Genomic DNA, 6,523 nt, shown 5'->3' on the forward strand with positions numbered 1-6,523 from the left:
TGCTTCGCTGCCATAATTATTCTTTCCATGTTCTGTGTTATTCATTTTTTGTGTGTCGTGTACAGGGTCTTCTATACAGACTAGTCCTCTACCGCCTTCTTTTCTTTTCACATAGAGTCGGTCAACATCGTCCTTTTGCTGTAGTTCATTGTGCATGGTAATGCGTTTCCTGGTCTTCTGATCTGGCTGTATCATTTCTTTGATCCATCATATGAACGGTCCTGAGTATCTTATTAGTGATACTGCCCATGTATTTATACCTTATATTGGGTTTCTGCAATATAATTAAACGGATATTGAAAAACTTTCATTTAGTTTTAATCGCATGTTAATCGTAAAACTGATAATTTTTTTAATGAACATGATTTCAAATTGTGATTCTTGTCTTCACGAGAAAAAGCAAGGCGTGTCTACTCCACCAGAACGAAATTTTGTAGTCGATCAATGGAGTTTGCAGATAAAAAACAATGGTTTCTGCTAATTAAAAAAAAACAAAACAACTTTAATGGTGTGAAAAATTGCGGGTATCTGGTTTTATAAAATAAATCGAAACGGAAAATTACTCCCCCCGTTTGAATTACTCCGACCGCTTTCTTTTTCAAGTACTATTTTCTTTAATAAATAATTTTCTACTTCATCGATTTTCATAAATTTTTGATATAACCATCTTAAATATATGAGAAATATGTAAATGCCATTGCTTTCATGTGAAATTCAGTATTACAATTCGGAAATTTCGTCCCGATAGTGTAGAAGTGTCAAAAGCAGTTTATTTTTAATGAAATAAAAATTACAATATTTTTATTGTTATGCACAACTAAATTATTTTAATATTGTTTCTGTTTTCTAAAAAGCAATAAATAGACTGAGTCGAATTTAATAAAAAGAAAAAGAAAAAAAAGAAAGCGAAAGCAATTTTTTAATGTTTTCGATGACATTGTTTGGGATGTTCGAGTTTGTTCTTATTTAAAATCTATATTTTCGTTATTTATTTATTTATTGTTCGTTCGATGGGTAAATGATGAGATTGGCTAGAAAACAGTTTCCTCAAACATAATTCAATAAAATAAGTGTGGTTCTTGTCAAGAATTCTCCCTATATTAAAAATAATATAATACAAATCTGGATTATGTACGTACCCGTGACAAAACGAAAATATCACATTCCAAAAATCATATGAATTAAACAGTTTTATTTTCGCAAAGAAAATCATTTTCAAGCGATTAATAAGAATTTGCAGGCATTACAACATGAAGTTTGAATGATTGTTGAGTTATCTTCCTTGATTCTTGGATTGCATAGCATGGGGGTCATATTTGGGATCATATATCAAGATGACGGGGACGTGTAACGGGTACATGTAATACAGGATTGACGATGATGAGAGAGACGATGAGAGATGGGAATTCATTATTGGAGCGATGTGTAATACTGTTCTTTTACATCAGACGGGTGAATAATTACTTATGATGGAGGAGGGGACACATTACTTGGAAGGGGGTTATACAAAGTTTATATTAAGATGATTAACATACTACCTTCAATTGTTGAATGACGACACGAAGACAAACAGTTACAAATATTGATGGTGATTCTTTATTTCATTTGACCGGTCGAAATGATGAAGTCAGGAATTCCAATTTGTCTGTACATTGTTTAATTTTCTTTCCTTTGCTTCCAAAGGACTCTGACTCCAACTCTCTCTCTCTCTCTCTCTCTCTCTGACTGACTAGCAGACTCAGTTGTTCTGCCTCCTCTGCTCAACTACCCGACTTCTTGATCTGACTAAAAACTAGCTCCTATATTGAGAATCCCCCTTTTTTCTATGACGTCAGAAGTGTGGTTCCAAAACGTGATCAACTCACGTGGCTAAGCATCGTTTCGAAACCACACTTTCGACGACAAAGAATTCTCAACTTACCTATTTTTAGCCTAACCTATTTTCTTACAATATAATTTTAATTTGTATTGTTCATTCTTTTTAGTTGAACGGTTTAATTCAGTTTTCGTAACAGAACGAACAATCAAATTCTTTTTACAATACAAACAATATCTAACTATTTATTAATAGACTTTAACAATAGTTTTTTGTTACATTCAGATTCTAACATTCTATTTCTGAACCTTGCCTACAAGGTTCGAGTCTCGGCGTATCCTAATCTCATTTTCACTTATCTGATGTTCTTATTTACATAGAAAGAGGGCAGCATTTCCTTGTAACTCTTGTGATTATTTTCACGAGACAAATACTCATAAAATCTGATTTTTTTTAATAATACTACTTAATCAATTTACGTCATTTTTAGAATATGATATTTTTGTTCCGTCACGGATATGCAAATCAGAGAGAGTTTTCTGTATTTTTATTTTTTAATATAAAGATTCTGGACAAAAATGTGTGTGTATGTTATATATATATATATATATATATATATATATATATATATATATATATGTATATACATATAAATGCAACTTTGTCTGTGTGTGTGAGTTCGTTCCTTATAGACTCCAGAACCGCTAAACAGATTTTCTTTAAAATTTGTCGAACTTTTGTGTATAAGTCTGGGAGTGATCTTAGTTAAGTTTTGTCTTAGAATACTCTCGATAATAGTGTCCGTCGGCACAAAACCTATTCGGGGTTTTACTTGCTTCTTCTAAAGAAGGAAGTTTCATGGGAGCATGAAATTCACCAGCGGTCCTCAGTCGCATGTATATCACCGTTAGGGGAGATGACGACGTTGAGTTTTTGCAGGGAGGTGTCAACGTCCTCCGACATACAGCGCCTGGAATTCCCAAATTGGGCACCCATTTTAGTATTAACCAGGCTCAACGTTGCTTAACTTCGGTGATCTGATGGAAACCGATGTGTCAATGCGGTTATGCCGTATATACCCCCCCAATAATTACCGATAATTAATAATCGAACCCGTGATTTTAATTTATCTATCATCGGTAAAGCAATCTTTTCTTTGTCGTCGCTTAGCAACAATGATAGAACAACGGGTCGTGTAAATTCTTCTCTAAGTAAGTTGATAGGGTGTTTTTTTGTTTTGTTTTGTTTTTTTTTGCATGGCGTAGTCTGTATGTTTAAACTCCGCACATAAATGTCTTTTTTTTTCATTAACTGCAAAGCTGCAAATAATTTTATAGGACTTGACAATTTTAGTGGGTTTTTTTTGTGTTTTTTTGCATGACGGGGTCTGTTGGTTCAATCCTCGCATGTAAATTTCTTGGTGTTTTTTCCGTTAACTGGAAAGAAGTTTATATCAAATAATTTTATAAAAAAACAGTAGGTTCTCTAGAATGCAATGCAGAATAAAATATACTATGACAATAAAAATATAAGAGTGTGAAACATTCGTTGATCATCATTCAATCCCGAGCAACGCCGGATATCCCTGCTAGTTATTATTATTATTATAATTATTATTATTATTATTATTATTATTATTATTATTATTATTATTATTATTGTTATTATATAGTCGATATACTCTTCCGTAAGATTTGCGATAGTGATTACTAATTAAATTGGTGAAATTGTCGAGTGATAATTTAGTGTTTTTCATTGCGTAAAATAGACGCCAGCAAGTTTATTTTATTGGCTTTGATTAAATATAGTTTTACACGTTTTTTTCCTCTAGACAAGACATGGTACTACTCGATGTAAAGATGGTCAATGACGTTAATGATAAATGTTAGGTATATTAATTTCGACCAATTTGTCATTTGTCAGAAATATCGCTCATCGAATATGAGAACTAAAGTGAAATATAGGGAGAGAAAGAGTCACAATTCTGTTGAAGGTAAACCTAAGATACACTTTCTCCTCTAATTAAACTGATTGTGATTTTCTTCTACGAGCATTTTATGTTAATATCGTAGTTATTTTACATTTTCATTGTCCTTGCAATGTATTAGGTTGTTGTGGACTGGTGGTATATATTATATATATCCCCCAGTCGTACAAAATAGGAAGAATGAGTTATTTTGAGGAAGGAAGGAACAACGCGTTTATTGAAGTAAACGAACTATTATTTATTTCGTGAAGAAACAAATGAAAGAAAAGGGTACAGCACGTGTTTAGTTTTGCGTGCGTCTCTCGCTGTTAGCTGGTGAGAGGACAAGTCTATTGTTGCATATGGAGAGAGAAAAAGAGAGAATGCCAATCTAGTTCATGGAGATAGAAAGCGTGTAAGGTGTACATACTGTCTGTTGACTCTTGTCCCACACAGTAGCAGGTGGCGTGAGGCGGGTGGGCGCGCGCGCCCCGAAACGGGGCCGTTGGTTCGTCGACCGCTCAGCTCGGAAGGCGAGTCCAAAATGCTGAACAGCTCAGCTCTCTTGCTTTTATAGGTGTTTCTGGTGGTCTTTTGCGAATGTGTGGATTTCCTTCAAAGGGAAGTGACGTTGCCCATGTGTGCGCGTATGGGTGCGTACATGTGTGTACGTTAGCGTGTGTGTGTATGCACATGAATGTGAGTGTATGAACGTGAACGTGAATATATGTACATGTGTGTACGTGTGCGCGTATTTTTGTGTGCGCGTATGTGTATGACAAGAAAAATGGCTTCAGATGTGAACGCGTGCTTTTGTGTGAGACTAGAAAGGGCTCGCACAATACTCCCTTTCCCCGGAAAAAATATGCAGTGTATATATATATATATATATATATATTTCTCTTCCTTCAAAATAAAGCAAATGCCCGCGCCAAAAATCTCAGATTGGAGCCGAATCTCAAGAGAAGAAAACACTACTCAAAGAGACGCCACTTCTACGTCGACTTCCGCCACTGTAGAGAACGAAGAGTAAGTTTCAGAAGTGTTTTTTTTTTTGTGCAATGAGAACAATTGTACATATGTAACACACTTTGTAAATTTCGTGAATTAACTTGAGTAGATTAAGAACATCTGTGTTTGTCTTCTTTGGCTTGCATGAGAAGCTAATTATTTTCAGCGGACGCCGGCATATCAACACGATAACGAGGACTGCGGCGCAGAAGAATCTTGTAAAAAACTCTCGGAAGAAAGAAGATTACGACTATTGACACTTCGACCAGGTCAGAGATCACATCTCCACCAATTGTTACACTTCCATCTGCTGTGATGAAGACACACCTAAAAGTCTTATTGTCTCAATTTCAATTAATATGTCGAAGCCAATTGTTTTTACTGTATCACGAGGGCGTCAAATTCAGCTGAGTCAGCTTTTCAGTAGAGATCATGGTATCGAACAGGCACAAAGCGTTAAATGTTGCCTTAAAGAGAAGTACTTTCCAACACCCTAGAAAACCTCATCAGTGTGCCCTGTATTTAAGACTTCAAGTGATGTCATCTCCCTCTCAGTACAGACCAATAAGTCTCCTGTGTGTCATGAGTAAGTTGCTGGAATCCATATTAAATAAAGAAGTCAGCCACCTCAGCAGAAATAACCTCCTTAGTGAAATGCAATATAGTTTTCGTTCTGCTAGACCTATATTTATTATTTATTATTTTGTATGAAATAGCAATTGTTTTAATTTTCATAATTTTACATATAAAATGGCTTGATATAGCACAAATATATAATAGCTATGTTATTCCTCTTTATCAAATAGTAATTAATAATATTAATACTTTTCTCCAATATTAAAAAACGTATCATAGTCAACGTCATTACAGTTTATATATTTTATCAATATATCTATAAAGGTGAGAATGTGTGTAGTGTTTATGAGGAAAATTCTCAACTTATATGTGGGACGAATTTTTGATCTACAAACATGAAATTTGTTATACGGGTTATTCAGACGCGTGGAAAGCTTTTTATCCGGAAAAAATGCTGCTAAGGGGTCAAAACTTAAAACATTTTACTTGAGTTTCATCGGGTTTTTTTTTATTTCTTTTTCAATTGTTTTACGGCTGTTTATGCGCAAGTCGTTATCATGACAGTTTTCTTATGTTAAAAATAAGTTCAAAAACACTTGTTGACGATTGTGTCAAGCTGGCCTAATTGTAATCGTACTTGACTCACTTTTTATGATTTGGTTTCGATCTCAGCGCGAATATATTTACTTACAAGAAGTGAACAGTGTTTTTCGTTTTTAAACTTAATTTTGTTTAAAGATTTAACGTTACGTTCAATATCGGGCAACACCGGCTTATCTGCTAGTATATTAAAAGAGGTGTTTCTAAGTGCATTTCATCAAAAACTATGCCGAAAAAGCACGTAACACCAACTCGTTTGTATATATTTGTATTGCTCAGTAAATAGTGTATTTTTTACACAGAGATCGCTACTTATTAAATCCCGGACGCCACTCAAGGATAAAGGTTAATTAATATACATTAGTCAATGTGATTGTGTTTTACATGAATGTCACCAGTTATCAAGGCCCGGAAACCACTCGGGAATAAGGGTTATTGCGTGTACAGTAATCAATGGGATAGTATTGTAGTAATAGTTAGTATTGGAAATTTGATAAAGTGTCTTACTTAAGGGGGCGATTCATCAGGAATTTGTTTATGTTGGACTTGAAGAC

At 34.4% G+C, this 6,523-nt stretch overlaps 1 pseudogene; it reads right to left on the minus strand.

The window, feature by feature from the left end:
• Positions 1 to 2,774: 2,774 nt before the first annotated feature.
• LOC145283930 (5S ribosomal RNA) lies at positions 2,775 to 2,893 on the minus strand (annotated as a pseudogene).
• Between the last annotated feature and the right edge of the window lie 3,630 nt (positions 2,894 to 6,523).

Source organism: Euprymna scolopes, chromosome 1 (genome assembly GCF_053919585.1).
Source record: "Euprymna scolopes isolate OS-2025 chromosome 1, ASM5391958v1, whole genome shotgun sequence".
In the NCBI taxonomy this organism is placed as follows: domain Eukaryota; kingdom Metazoa; phylum Mollusca; class Cephalopoda; order Sepiida; family Sepiolidae; genus Euprymna; species Euprymna scolopes.